This window comes from Canis lupus, chromosome X, assembly GCF_011100685.1.
Source record: "Canis lupus familiaris isolate Mischka breed German Shepherd chromosome X, alternate assembly UU_Cfam_GSD_1.0, whole genome shotgun sequence".
NCBI classification, from domain to species: domain Eukaryota; kingdom Metazoa; phylum Chordata; class Mammalia; order Carnivora; family Canidae; genus Canis; species Canis lupus.
Genome location: NC_049260.1, coordinates 88,041,345 through 88,057,514, shown reverse-complemented (window position 1 = coordinate 88,057,514; position 16,170 = coordinate 88,041,345). Strand labels below are relative to the sequence as shown.

Below are 16,170 nucleotides of genomic sequence, written 5' to 3'. Positions count from 1 at the left end.
ACTCTTGTTTTTTATTTTTATTTTCATTTTTTAAAGTGAAAGCTTCTCACCCAATGTGGGGCTCAGACTCAAAGCCCAAAATCAAGAGTAGCATGATCTACCTACTGAGCCATCCAGGAACTCACTTGGGCAACTCACCTTTCCCCACAGTATATGGTTCTATTATAGCTCCCTCCCCCAACCAGAGGGGGCATCCTCTATCTGGGTCTGGTCTTGGTCACACTAATGATCCTAGTAAGCAATTATAGTCTTTCACAATTTTTCAAAGGTAGAAATTAAGAGAAAGCATTCACAATTCCCCTGGATGGTCATCTGTAAGGAAGGCTCTCTAGAGATATTGGCCACATTTCTTGACATGTAGGGCAGCTTAAGAGAATGAGGATAGGGGGATCCCTGGGTGGCAGCGGTTTAGCACCTGCCTTTGGCCCAGGGCACGATCCTGGAGACCTGGGATCGAGTCCCACATCAGGCTCCTGGTGCATGGAGCCTGCTTCTCCCTCTGCCTGTGTCTCTGCCTCTCTCTCTCTCTCTGTGTGTGACTATCATAAATAAATAAAATATTAAAAAAAAAAAGAGAATGAGGATAGCACATGGACAAGAGCTGACATAAGAAATGTAGAAATGGGGAAGGGACTGGTTCTGATACTTAAGTCTCAGGATGCCAACAACTCCCAAGGCCTATACAAATCCCTAATGTGGAAATAAATAAAGGAAACCTCATTTAAAATGGAATCAGAAAGCCCTGAAGGGGAGCTTTCATGGATGTATCACTTGTTGCAGCCTGCCTAACCAGTAGAAGGAAGGAAAGCAAGAATTATCTTGATGAGGGAGGACATTCTCACAGGGGGATTTCATCTCCTGCTTTCAGAAAAAGAAGGAAGATCCCTTCCTGCCCCAGCAACTACTTGTAGCCAATGAGAAACTGCCACAACCTTAAACTCTTGTTCTTCTCTAACTAACTTTTGTTTGAAACAGCCATTCCCAGAAAGGGGGTCCCTCTTACACTGTTGGTGGGAATGCAAACTGGTGCAGCCACTCTGGAAAACAATATGGAGTTTCCTCAAAAAGTTAAAAATAGAACTACCCTATGACCCAGCAATTGCACTCCTAGGTATTTATCCAAAGAATACAAAAACAGTGATTTGAAGAGGTACGTGCACTGCAATGTGTACAGCAGCAATGTCCACAATAGCCAAACTATGGAGAAAGACCAGATGTCCACTGACAACAAATGAATGGATAAAGAAGATGTAGTGTGTACACACACACACACACACACACACACACACTGGAATATTACTCAGCCAACAAAAAGAATGAAATTTTGTCATTTGCAATGAGGTGGATGGAACTAGAGGGTATTAACTAGAGGGTATTAACTAGAGGGTATTAACATTAACTAAATAAGTCAGTCAGAGAAAACACACAATTTCACTTGGATGTGGAATTTAAGAAACAAAACAGATGACCATAGGGGAAGGGAAGAAAAAATAAATTAAGATGAAAACAGAGAGGGAAGCGAACCATAAGATACTCTTAACTATAGGAAACAAATTGAGGGCTGCTGGAGGGGAAGTAGGTGGGGGTAAGGGGTAATTGGTTGATGGGCATTAAGGAGGGCACTTAATGTAATATGCAACTGTTATATGCAACTAATGAATCACTAAATTCTACCCCAGAAACTAATAATACACTATATGTTAACTAAATTGAATTTAAATAATAAAAAAAATAGAAACAGTCTTCCCTAACTTCCTCCTAAAACCTAAAAAAAGCTGACTTTCCCTTTGTCTCTTTGGACTTGCCTATGGCTTGCTATAGTTTGCCTGTCCTGAATCACAATTCCTCTGCTATTCCCAAATAAACTCATTTTGCTAGTAAAATAACTGCATATTTTATTTTTAAGATTGACACATCTGCCATATTTGTTAAGATGGTTGGAATTTTTTTATTGCATAAAACTAATATGGTCCAATACCTTACATTACAACACCATACACTTTTCTAATGGAACTCAGAAGCTAGAAAAATGTTATCCTTCTGGTATAGTAATGCTAAACACAACACACACACACACACAATTAAAACATAAGCAAATCCATAGAACATAAACAACAGCATACATAAAATATATGATCATTTACTATTCTGAATGGCATCTACCCATGTTATGCATAAAATACTAACTTGTATACTCCCACAAGATTTCAAAATAAGACATTTGCTCAGGTTTTTAAAACGTTTTGATATAGATGTCACAAAGTATTAATTAAAAGAAACCTCAGTCATAACATAGAAACTCCCTCTTCTCTGCTTTAATTGCATCTTTTTTTGGGATGCCTGGGTGGCTCAGCGGTTGAGAGTCTGCCTTTGGCTCAGGGCATGATCCCAGGGTCTGGGGGACTGGGATCGAGTCCCACATTGGGCTTCCTGCAGGGAGCCTGCTTCTCCCTCTGCCTGTGTCTCTGCCTCTCTCTCTCTCTCTCTGTCTTTTATGAATAAATAAATAAAAATCTTAGAAAAACAATTGCATCTTTTTCATATAAGATACAGTAATGAGAACTAAACTATGAAAATGCAGACTTGATATTTCCAAAGATGTACAGAAATTAACACAATTTATTTTATCATTGCCTGAATGAGGACCATATCCTGATTGAATGGCATAATATCCTTTCACTATGGTCTTTTCTCATTATCATCTGCTGGGAAATATAGTCATACTTCTCTGCTCTCGAGAGCAATTTGTACTTTATTGAGGAAAATAAAAGTAAAACGTTGGAAAGAAACTTAATTCTTCCCTTCTTGACCTTATGTGAATGACGACTTGCATCTAGACCAGTCTGGAATGAAAATGATTCCTTTTTTTTTTTTATTTCAAAAGGTAATCAATTAGGAAAAAAAATCCATCCGTATAAAAGCTAGTCAGGGAACCACTGTCAGCTTTTCACAGAATTAGTTCACCTTTAAATGAGAATATACTAGTCAAGATCTCTGCATGAGATGGGACTCTAACAGAGTACAAGGGTCCTGATTTTGTGTTCTTAAATATAAAGAATCACCAAAAGCAGAAAATAGTCTTATGTTAAGAGAAAATATCTGAGTCCATTTGTAATTTTACATGCCAATGTAGCCAGATAGCATCTGCTTAAGAAGGAATCTACCAACGAACACTTAATTCTTTAAGGATCAAGAAGAAACAAAAAGCAAAATAAAAAAAGAGGTAATGTAATTCAAATGGGTAAGATAGAAGAGTCCTGCTGTTGAAAAGGGGTCAGGAGATTGCTATCCCCGGACTGTAAAGCACTTGAATGCACAGAATATGCTTCTGTCTTCAATGCATTTAGGATGGAGACTGGCATCCATTAAGTCTCCAATAGCTATTTGTGTGATGGCACTGAATATCAAATTCAAAATGAATTTCAATAATTTTTTTAAATGTGTGTGATGTGTTACCAATGTGGCAGCTGTCATACATTTGCTCTCAAGCTTTATTGTGACCTGGCACAGCCTGGAAACACTGTAACAACTCGCCTCCTGTGCAGAATATGATGAGTTTTTGGAGTGTTCTAAGATCAAAATGGGGTTGAAATTCTGTGGTCTTGCAAACAATTGGACATGCTTGATAAATTCTCTAACGTTCCACTACCTAATGGCTCAGCTGGGTACTTTGCTCTAGTCAGGGATACATGTCATATAGGAATGTTTCCTTGATTATTCCTACTCAATGATCATTCCTAATAAGAGGAGTGTGTTGCACCTTTTCATTCAAAGCAGCTGTAAACTACATGTAAGCAGAAATGCAGAGAACAATGGCATCCAATCCTACCTTCCATGGTTCAGGGATCATGGCCAAGAGTCAACTGAAGCTAATACTACCTCCATTATTAGCTTGGCTGAGATGATATTCACTAAGAATAAATTATATGTGGAAAATGCTTTGCACATATTAGGTGTTACATAACCATTTGTTGAGTGAAGAAATGAATGATAAATTCATATTTTAATTATATTTACCTTATATTACTATTATTTTACTATTATGATATACCACTGTCACTTCACATTTCAATTCTGAGAGTCATAGAGTTCTATGAGACAATCTTTCCCCTGGCTTGAGTTAACCTGCAATACACTTCAAATTCAGGGACAGGAAGATTGTAAAATATATTGATCATATATGAATCTTCTTACATCTACTTATAACTCTACAAGCAGCATTATACAAGATTCAATACAAAATTAAAATACTCTCAGTTATTATCACTATTTCATCTGTTGCATATACATTTATCATTGCAATATTATACTCTGTGAACAACACATGGCTTAAACATTGTGTGGTGTAGAAGAGATGACATGAGAAAAGTATCTTGCATTTCAAAATTTTAAGTTTGAAAACATTGCTGTTTTGTTCTCCCTTGCAGAGTTTCAATGTAACAGGTTCACTGTTCTGAGGGAGTCCTCAGTGCATTGAGTACAACCAGCCGGTCAATCTTCCATCCCAACGAAATCAATCATGGTGACAGTTGCCACTATGGCCTCCTCCCTGTATTTTCCAAGCACGGAGGAGGACAAGTGAGCACCTGCCTCCTAGATTTTAGATTGAAAATATCACTTGAACAAACCAGGATTCTTTACCCTGTGGTAGAATACAACCTTCTGAAAAAGGCTGGGAGTCCCCTAATGAACATGTCCATATTCTGATCATGGTTTCCCTTTAAAAAATAAAATTCCTCAACAATTTTGTAAATGGACTTTACCACTTACAATCTAATCATCAGCAAATGGCATCTAAGATGTTTATTTCACATTGTTTTATCACATTAACAGAAATCAGTAAAAATTTGATCAAAATATTTATAGAACTACTTTTGTAACAAGAGAACCCACCTATTTTTCTTTTCATAATAAAAGTAATGCACCAAATAAACACTCATGGAGTTGCTCAAGCAAAAGCAAAATCAGAAATATTAATGATCAGTAAGGATATTCTTTCTTCCCTTAGAATATTTTTGAAACAGTTGACATATTACATAATGTAATAAGGTAGTATTACATAATGGTCAAAACATATTACAAATGATTGCATTTAAAGTTGTACAAGGATTCCATCTACAACATATTCGATCTGCATGCTTACTAACCTAAAGGCCCTGAGAGTATAACATCTCATGCCTCCACATTTCAAAAACAGATAGCACCACGTGCTGCTAACTCCTTATTTTAAAGTATTAAAACTGTCAGTCTTTGTCTTTATATTATGGATTTCTTTACTGTGTTGAACTCTCGGGCTGCTCTGCTGCCCTCTGTCAGCTTGTTCTCAGTAAATGGTTCAGGGAATGAGTGGGTTCACATTAGCTCACCTGAGAAAGCACTCCTTGTTTATGAAATTCTATTAAGTAGATTTGTTTAGGAAAATCAGTGAAATATTTCATTTAATCAGTCATTTCTCTCTACATTAAAAGACAAAGTAATCTATAACTTTGTTACAGAGCCCAGTAAATTGTCCTGAAACACCATGGATGCACAGATCTATCTTCTTACTATTCTTTCTGTCCCAGAAAATTTCCATCTCAGGAAGAAAGGCAATACCCACCATCCTGTTGGCCTCCATTCAGCCTCCTCTCTGTCTTCTTATGTACACTCTTCCTTAGCCAGTCCTGGCATTGTTCAACTACAAAAACTGAAGCCTCTCCATTGCCTTTTTAAAAGCAAGTCTGCTCTGCTCTACTGGTTTTTTGTGTTTCCTATGGCTGGTTATCCCCTTCAGATACCAGCAAGCATTAGCATCTTCATTTTGCTTCTCTTGTCCTATGCCTGGCCCCTTGCAATACCTTGTAAGGTGTCTCCAATCCCTAGACGTTTTGGAATAAGGCCTGGAATTTGGATAATGCTCTTATTTTGCCAGAACAATGATTAAATACATACATGTGCGTACACACACATGCACACACCACAAAAAATGTGGAGGTTTGAGTTGCATTTGCTCCTACACCCTGAAATAATTGAGCCCATTTTCCAAAGAAATAATCTACTTTCAACTTTGGCCTTATTTTAAACATACACTTAGGGATACCTGCGTATTAATATTTCAGCATATTATCGACTGGTCCCATACCATTCCATATGATCTTCACTTTTCCTTGACCTATGTCCTATCCTCCCATTTTAGTCAGAGGCTTTCAAGGTTTAAGTGCTTTATCAATTGAAGGGGGTAGAAGAGTCTACTATGAGTGACAGAATAAAACAGATTGATTTCAAATTCACATGCAGTACATTTGAAAAGACAAATTCTCAATGATTTACTTGCAACTCTATTTTCAGCTCTTTTCACTTAGTTTTCAGCTGTTCGTATCTCTAATTTAATGCTTTATATAGCTGCCTCAGTACATTTACAGATTTAAATGTACAAGAGTATGCAATTCTGAAAAACAAATTACACTCTGTAATTTTAAAATTTCAATGGGTCTATGTGGAAAGCCAGTAGAAATTTCTTAGCACTTAGAACTCTCTCTCTCTCTTTAATTAGTGAAAGGTACTAAGAATACTTTTCTGGAAAGGACTTCAGTTTCCCTTCTCGTGCCTAACCACACAAAAAGTAAGGGCAACCCCCTGTGACAACACTGGCAATCATTCTGGGTGTAAAAGTTCGATGTGGAGAAGGTAGGTATGGAGTATGGAGGGGTTCTAAATTTCTAAAGAACTGAGGGGTTCTAAATTGCAATAATTTGGTTTCCTTGCATCTCTCACTTATGATTGAACATCTACTGTAGCTCTAATTTTTCCTGTTATTTCTACTTTTCATTCAACCCTTCTTTACAAAAATCTTGATGTCTCTCCATCTTATCACCTACCACTATGACCATGACCACCACTATTAATACTGAAAGCAAACAAAAGTCAGGTGGACTTGCTGTTGGATTTAAATATATCTTGGCACTTCTACAGAAAAAAAACTTTTTTCCTCTGTTTTATGATGAGCCAAATGAACTAAGTATCAATTTAAACAAGACTTATATTGATCTTATATTTTGTATATTTTGTTTCTACAATATTAGGAAGGTCCAGGCTTCTTTATTGATAAACATAACTACTTTTTAGCATACCACAACTCTCAAGTACAGAATAAATATTAGACAAGCGAATCCATTTTCTCTTGCTCCCCAGATTCCTTTCAGATTAGATCTATCTCCAACTTCTCCAGTTAATGAAGTGGAGTGTCCGTGTGTATTATCAAATGTGATGTATAATCCATTCTGATGGTTTAGGGCCACTTTCCCCACTCCCTGCAATTGGAAGACCTGCCAAGGGAAGTGGGCCTGCAGCCTTGAACCAGCTGGATTCACAGAAGACATCCCAGCTTCTTGGAGTTGGTAAAATTCCATGTTCAGTTGCTAAACTTCACTTGAGACAGCATGTTCTCTCTTGTTAGGTGATTCACATGGAGAACAAGAGCAAGCTTCCTGAGATCAAGGTGATACAGAGAGAGGAAAACAGACCTCGGTTGTGAAAAGTCAGGAAGGAGACCAGGGCACAGTAGCCCAGCTTTCCAGCTGAATCGGTTGTAGCCTCGGCTACAAATGGCAGTTTTCATGCTCTAAAGATATGCCCTACCAGCTTCTCCCTGAAGGGTCCCCTACATTCTGGGATTGCATCATTATCACAGAGAATGAAGACAGGGTCCTCATCCAATGACAAAATCAAGGACACTTGAAAGGAAAAATTTCCAGTCAATTTAACATAACAAATATTTGCTGGGTGGGGTTGACTTACCTGCAGGCAACATTCTTTTTTGACAAAAAAGTGAATGATCCAGAACTGACTAGAACAACGTCATGTCATGTCACGGGAAACACCAGTGATGGAAGTGATTGCCACAGAAGTTAGAGCAGGAAAGGAACTTTAGCAATCATTTGCATAGTCTAGTGGAGTGCCTTGCACGGAGCAGTCTCACAATAAGTAAGCCTGCCTGAATGAATCCAGTTTACTCCCTCTTTTTACAGATGAAGGAACTAAAGCCAAAGGGAAGAAGTAAATTCCTCAACTACATAATGTTGGCCAGTGACAGAGCCAGAGTGAAAGACCAGAATTTCTAAGTCCTTACTGATTATTTTTTTCTACCATACCCTTTGTATTCATTTGGTCATTTCCACTGTTGACTGATCAACCGTGAACTTTAATTATCACTATCCCTATAACTTTGCCCATATGACCTCATGCCTGCAAAGCCCTAGAGCAGAACAACTCCTTAAATCAGACTTAAACTACTCTAGCTCACATCCATGTATCTCTTCTCTGAATTCCCACAGTGCTTCTGCTTGTGTCACAAATTTAGAATTTTAATTCAAAGATGTATGGGTTATTTTGCAATGGTTTCACATAGGTCTGTTGTGTCATTAAGAAGTTTGCATACTCCTCTGGATAAGGGACGTTTGCTCATAGTTCTCTTATATGTGTCAGCACGTACCTCCTTAGGTTTATATGCGTGCATGAGAGTAAAAGCAAACATCTATCTTAATATCCCAACTGGGACACTTTTGAGACTCACAGAAAGTATTACTGACATTTATTCAGTAAGTGCATACTGTGACTGTCCTTGGCAGACTGGAATGTTTGGTTGGTCACTCCAGCAATAATTGACTGGATCAACATGTATTCAACTAATTAGAGTCATTTCATTGGTGATTGCACAAATATACAACCATGGGATACAGCTTACAATTTACCAGTTACATGGGCTGGAATTATTTCTAAAGTAGTAATCACGGAAAACTTATGATATGTTGTAGAATTCTGTTTACTGAACACTTGTATGTATGTGTCATTTGTTTAAAGGTTATTATGAATATTTCCAAAAAATATTTGTTGCCTTCGTTTTTAAGCTATAAAGCTAAAGTTGAATGCAAAACTTTTATTGATCTAGTTTGAATCATTCCAATACTGAAAATGTGGCTGAGAGAGAAGAAAAAAGATGTTATCTCTGATTCTTTCCTGAAGGTAAAATATGAAGTCTGATGGCTTTCTAGGTGGAGTAGGTATGGTGGGGTGTCATTAGGAGCTATGGACAAAAAGGCTGAAATTAGAAATTTAAAAATAGGTTTAAATTCAAATATTCTATTCAAAAAGTATCAAGATACATATTATAATTTTAATTTCTTTTGGCATAAATTATGGATATGTTAGTAAAGGAAACAAGGAGAATCCATGACAAACTCTTACACAACTAATGACTAACATCTTATAGCATTTATTCCACCATCATATTCTATATTAACTTAATGAAATAAGAATTCACATTGATTTGTCAAGAAATAATCAAATGAGTTTTTTTATACAATTTTCATGATATCAATATGTATATATTTTTTTGCTCAGATATCTAACAAAGGCCGGACATGCTGGACAAAATGGTTCATAGTTCCAATTTGTTAATATTGCTAAATTAGAGGTCTAATGATAAAAATTTCCTGCAGCAGAATGAATTTTAAGCACTAGAACAATGGCAGTTACACCATCTGCTCTAGATAGAAATTTGCAGTCTTGATAGTAACAAAGAACAAATAGGCAATAGAGATACACCAAGCTGATGAGAGGGTAAATGCAATAAGGGAAGAAGTATTTCTTAGATAAATTGCTTTTTTCACTGAATACCACATTCTGTGCTAAACAATCCTTCATTCAGCTATAAGCAGATGTTTATCAAAGAGAATTCATAGTCTTTATCATGAAGACTGTTTTATATTATGAGAGAATCTAAACAGTCATACTTTTCCATCTTCAAAGTTCTAAATGAAATTAAAGTACATAAGCAGAAAAAGACAAGCAAAAATAATTACATGGGAAAACAAAATAGCATATTGCCCTTAGGGAAAATGCTGAGAACAGACATTGTGTTGACAGATTCTCATGTACTCACATGGACCTTTAAGACAAGCCCCTAGACTTTATTATTTTAGGAAATTAAGTTTTAAAAATCTATTTAAAAGGCTATCTTCCCACATCTCATTACCAGTGTAATATGTGTGTCTGTGGCTGGGGAGGGAGATGGAGATGTTCAACTGGCATTTTATTCTGCATGAAAATAAGGGGAAAATAATAAAACCCTGTATTACTATAACACATTCATTTGCAAGGGTAGTAGGTCATCTGAACAGTCTCTTGCCATATTTCTAAGGAAGTAGGTATTTATTTTCATTTCAAAAAGAGATCAATGTCTGAAACCTCAAGACAAGGAAGTTTACCTAAGGTACACGGCCCATCTTCTACTTCCATTTCATACCACCCACATACTGGATGCTCACATATCTCTTATCCTTAGTTCAATAATGTCAATAAAGGTGACAGTTGAAACAACAACAATTTAAAAATATACTGTATAAAAAAGGCTTTCTAATGTATCCTTGCCAATAATCAGGAAAAATGTGTCAGTTTTTAAAAATTGGTTTTATATGCAGTCAACAAGGATTTATTAAATTTGATGTGTATTTTTCACTGACATATTTCATCCCAATTGTCTGAAAATAGTAATACAATGAGCTGCAAGTTGTATACATTCTTTTACAGTGTTGGTTTAATTATCAGAACATAGCTATGACCTATGAGCCTAATGTCCTTTTTGGCAGAGGGCCCTAAAAACATTTCCTAGGAAGGCAAGTTTACCATCTATAATGTCAACACAAAAAATGTGAGGTCTTCCTCCAAAGTAATTATTTTCAGTTAAATAACTTATCATGAATTTCTCTCTCACAAACGAATCTTTCTGGATTTTATTTTATTTAAGTATCATTTTTTAAATTAGGCTCCACGTCCAATGTGGGGCTTGAACCCACGACCCCAAGATGAAGAGTTGCACGTTCTACTGACTAAGCCAGCTAAGGCGCTCCTCTTTTCTGGATTTTAAGTGAGTTTTCAGTCTATATTTTATTTACCACATAAAACAGTGCCACATTTTATATGGTTCTTGAACCATGGTGTTCAATTTTTTAGAACTTTCTTTGAGTTCTGGTTATAAGAATTAATGACTGATTTCAGAAATAACTTACATGAATTTATCCATCAGTAATTGTTTATTAAACTTCTACTTTTTGTAAGGCACTGGGCTAGGTGAGCAAAGAATTTGCTTTCAAAGAATTTACAATTTACCTAATAAGATAACATTAATGAACACAAAAAAATGGAAACTGGTCACTGCCAAACTGTGGTAGAGGGAGAGATTTGTGGGGACCTAAGTATTCAAAGGTATTATGAAGGAAAGAAGGGACTAGGAATAGATCTTGAAAATAGATCTAAGTTATTAGAAATAATGGAAAAGGAATTCTATCAGCACTAATTTAAACAAACTGTTACACACAGGGCATGAAGAGGCTGGGAAGGCTAGTTTGTCAGAAAGCTAGTAGAAATGTGGAGAAATAAAATACACTGGAGCCAATATCTTCAAGATAATTATAATCTCACTTTAATCACATCAGAGGGAAAAAAATGACTTATCTCTCCTGTCCTACTAACACTTAAAGAGCAATTTTCCAGGGTATTAAAATGAATTTATCTTGTAATATAATCACCATGGCAATCTTAGATCATTCCAGTAGTGTCAACCTTATTTTATGAACAAGGAAACTGAGTCCAAGAGGGGTTAAATGTAAATTGCTAGGAGTTATTCAGCTAATAATAATGGTGATGATAATGTAATAACAATAACATTTTTGAGTTCCTACTATTAACTTAATATGGACATAGTCAGCTTTAGTAGTAGCAGGTACTGAGCTGCTTGATTTGTCTCTCCACCCCCTCACTTTTCTTAGGGCCACAGGACCCAGTAAATATGTACCCCCCAGCATGCAGGAGTAGCCCACAGAATGACTCTCCCAGCTTTGTGGAGGGATTTGCTTTTGCACTGCTCGATGCCCAGTTGGTCAAGGAGAAGCCCAATGGGTCACTTGCCAGTGCTGTAAATAATAGAGCTAGGGCTGGGAGCCCATGCTCTGTGCAGAAGAACCAGCTTGGAAGAGGGGATGGATACGAGACCTAAAACATCTAGCTAGGGATCCGTTCTTTCACTCAGTATGGCTACTACATACATGGGTTAGCTTTAGGGGAAGGAAATGTGAGTTTAGAATCAGACAGATGTGGGTTCAGAATCCCAACTCTGTCACTCATGAGCTATGGAACCTTAGAAATTCACTTAAACCCTCTTGACCTGTGTTTCCTTATATGTTAAATAGGCTCAATAATAACTTGTTTATTGACAGCTGACTGTTGTAAGAATTAGAAGAGATAACTTGCGGAGTCCAGTCTAGGCCCTGACAGTAGTAGATGTTTAATAAGTAAGTCATTGTTAAAACCAAACATCTCCTACCTCGTCAATGACAATTCCCTTTCTCTTTCAAATTACCATTTGTGGGGAACTTGGTTATAAATTTGTGGAATTTTTTAAGTTAATAATTCTACTTTTTTTTTCTACTTGTCTTATAATTTCCCCTTACAGAAGCCAACTTGCTTTGTACCTAATTATGTTGGGCTTACATATTGAATATGACTATTTAAAATTGCTTAAACTTTCCTGACACGAATTTGTAGATCATTATTCTTGAATTATGTGATGAAGATACATCTTTCCTGTGTGTCTAGAAGAAACTCACATTTTCCCAAATGTACAAAACAGAAAACTTTCCATTTGATGTGTGTCCTATTTTTTCCTTGGTTATGACTAAAAATCTGCACATCGAGCAGCCACTGTCAAATAATCATTGCTTCTTTCTTCTTGGTTTGCTTCATAAAGTCATTGATCAAAGACTATGAACCATGCACTTTTGTAAATGTATAGTGTTCCTATCAAAACAAGCCTTTCTCTATAGCTCTTCTAGTTTTGTCCCAGTTTTGGTATGCTGCCTTACCAAACAATGCCCATTTGGGTGCTCAGCCATTCTGGAATTCTAAGAATAGTTTGGCTTCAAGCACATAGAAGGGAGTTAATTATAACTCTTGGTATGTGAATCACCATTCTCATCTCACCAGGCATGGCTGCATTGATATAATTAATTAATTGGTTAATTAAAATTAAGACAACACATCTTATATGCACTGTGAATAAGCAGCTTTAGAAGTAGTTCTTTTCCCAAATAGTTGTACAAATGTACACTTCCACCAGTAATGCATAAGAAATCTAGGTGATTTACATTTCTTCAAATACTTGGCTCTTTCAAACTTTTTGAATCTTATCGATATGATTGCCATAAAATGTTCCATTTCTTTCTTGCCTGACCTCCCTAGATGAAGAAGTTCCATTACCAAAGCTGGGGTTTAGAACTTTTCCTAGGCACTTGAAACAGAATGGAACCAAATACCAGAACTTTCTCAGCAAAATGAGAACTACGGGTGATATTCTAGATCTTTCTCAGCTAAAGGTTTTAGAAAATGAGGAGAAAGAAAACAATTCAAAAGAATAGTACTCAATTTAAAAGTAGGAAAACAAGTGTACTCCAAAAATTAAAGTGCATATATAATCTTATCTGTGATGTATAAAAGAACATATTTTCCTGCCTAAAATTCTAGAACAATGGCAAATTGAAGGGGAAAATATGAGTTAGCCCTTGTTTCTGCTTTTCCAGTGATGGAAGCCTATTTGCCAAGTGTTGGTTAATCAGTTAAAATATAGACACTCTCTTAAATGTGCAGACTACTTGATAGACATAAATACAAAAAGAGGAAAAATATCATGTGACAAACTGGTTATTAATTATGGATTTTAATAGTTTACATTTCCTTTGGGAGAACATCCATTTATGAAGTTGTGGTCCATTTAATTCAATATTCAGAAAAACACATGTTCAGTATTCCAGTTTTGAAAAGCAGTTGTTTTTCCCAGTGATTATTTTATATGTAGTTATGATTGCAACAGCCTGAATCCTAAATTATAATGTCACTTTCAATATACATACTCATCAAAACGCAATGTGGTAGTAGAGACAAGCCAACCTACAAGAAATTTAGTCAAGGTTTTTATTTGATTAATGGCCGTCATTCTATCCCTATCTTTGGTGATGTGCCACTATTCTAATTACGTCTAACCACGTCCCGTTAAAATCATGTACTTGCCTAACATGAATTGTAACCATATTATTCAATGCCTTTTGCTTTTACGGATGACTGAAATTTGAGAGAAGCATGTCTAACAAATAAGTTATTTAATATAAAGACATAAACACCAAAAGACCCCAGCTTTTCTTAGGCACAAGATAGATAATATTTTAATACTGTTCCTAAAGGGAGGGCAAACGCCTACTACTTAAATGCTTGTATCAATTTTTTAGATATACCATGTATTAGAGAAACATTTCTGCTGAAAAATTAATTACTGACCTTGTAAAATCTTGATGTGATAAGTCATGACTAATTGATGCAGACTAGTTGACTAAAATAGCTTTTGGAATTCAACAGGTATTCAAATATAGCTTCATTTTTTGATATTGAGGGTAAGCACTCTTAAAGGAGCAGATCTGTAAGTTTCACTTTCAGATTGGCACTATGATCTAATGATATGGTACTCGATCTATGGTCATTACAGACTCTCAAGATAACTATATATGTGTCAGAAAAACAAAATGTCTCTCTTTGGCTTGCTTTTACTATATCCTTCTAAAAAAATTAACAGTGTCTAAACTTGTGGTGAGCACTGAGTAATGTCCAGAATTGCTGAATCATTATGTAAGACACCTGCATGTCAATTACACTTCCGTTTTTTAAAAAAGTAACAAAAAATGAAGTAAGAAAAAAAATTAATTGATCAACCAGCAAGTATTTGTGGAGCTCCTAGAATGTCAAAGGGACTTATGTGACTGCCTGGATAGGGTATAAAAAGACAAATAGGCTGCATAATGAGATGGAAGACATAATGATGACAGTTATGTATACAATTCATCCCAATTTATAAGTTCACTTCCTGAAGGCTCTCCCTCTGAAATGAAGGCTTCATTGATTTCTCTCCTCTTCATACCTGTATAATCCTTATTGCTTAGAGCACGCTATTTTGCTCTTTGTAACCTTCTGCTTTTTCTTTTTTTGCTTTATGTTAATCTCATCTTGCCAAGAAGATCAAGAGCAAGCTGAGAGGTCAGAGATCCTGGCCAATAGTTATCTGCAACTCCCAAAATTCCAGGCATAGTGCTGATCCCATAATAGTTATTCCTAATTATTTTGGTGAATTAATCTGATATTCAAAGTGATATTATCCAGATACCTTAGTCCACTCGTTCTTTATTATAACCTCCAAAGACACAAAGAGAAGTAGAAAAGATGTAATGTAGTGTATCACCATCAACTATAGGTTCTAGACTCTTCTATTAGTCAAATGCTTACAGAAAATGGTGTGAAAACTTCTGAATAATTTAGAGTAATAAACAGCATCCTTTTCCCGGGACAGTGGTATTTTGATATGATAACTGTTGCGTTTTGCTTTTCAAAAACTAGGTTACATTATTTTTCATTCTAATGCAAACTTAATGCACTACCTATTAATATGAAGAGTCAAACATAATGATCTTGGACTTATGTAATCTTCCAAAAAACTAAACTGAGAACTTTATGTTCTCTGGGGCATGATATCATAAAGTATAATGAAGGCAGGGTTGCTGGAGCTGTCTTCTGCCAATTCTTACTATCCAAATTGCCACTGACCTTCCCCTGAAAGCTTTAGAGAATCTAACATCCTTTCGTCTTCCTCTAATTCAGTGACTATCTATCATTTCTCACAGCTCTAACTCTGCCATAGGGAATCTCAATCAGTTAATTGTGGGAGGGAAACAAATTATTTTGAAGTGACAGAAATCAATGTTGGATAACACTAAACTAAAGAAAGTTATCTGGGAACCTGTCATGGATTATAATGTAGGGTCATAGAAACTTGAAACAAATCATTATTTATTCCTTCTATTTCATTTGCTTTGGTGTCTTCCTTGGAAATCTAACATAAAAATCAATTTCCAAAGCTTATGAATATTAAGAAGTGATAAGCTTCATTCAACTTTTTCTAAAAGGTTGTCTTGATGGGATGGGACATTGAATAGATGATCAGATTTTTAAACTTGTGACTTGGAAAAACTTAAACCACATCAGAGTCCCAAACACTGGAAAGCTACCCTAGCATGACATGCCTCTGTAGCCACCTGGTGG

At 36.1% G+C, this 16,170-nt stretch overlaps 2 non-coding genes across 2 annotated transcripts; both read right to left on the bottom strand.

Moving 5' to 3' along the window:
• Positions 1 to 4,504: 4,504 nt before the first annotated feature.
• MIR764 (microRNA mir-764) lies at positions 4,505 to 4,600 on the bottom strand. Its single transcript, NR_049524.1, has one exon. It is a non-coding gene; the product is annotated as a microRNA mir-764 (primary transcript).
• A 7,222-nt stretch (positions 4,601 to 11,822) lies between these two features.
• On the bottom strand, positions 11,823 to 11,951 carry LOC119868663. The gene has a single exon (XR_005386640.1). It is a non-coding gene; the product is annotated as a small nucleolar RNA SNORA35 (small nucleolar RNA).
• Positions 11,952 to 16,170: the final 4,219 nt, after the last annotated feature.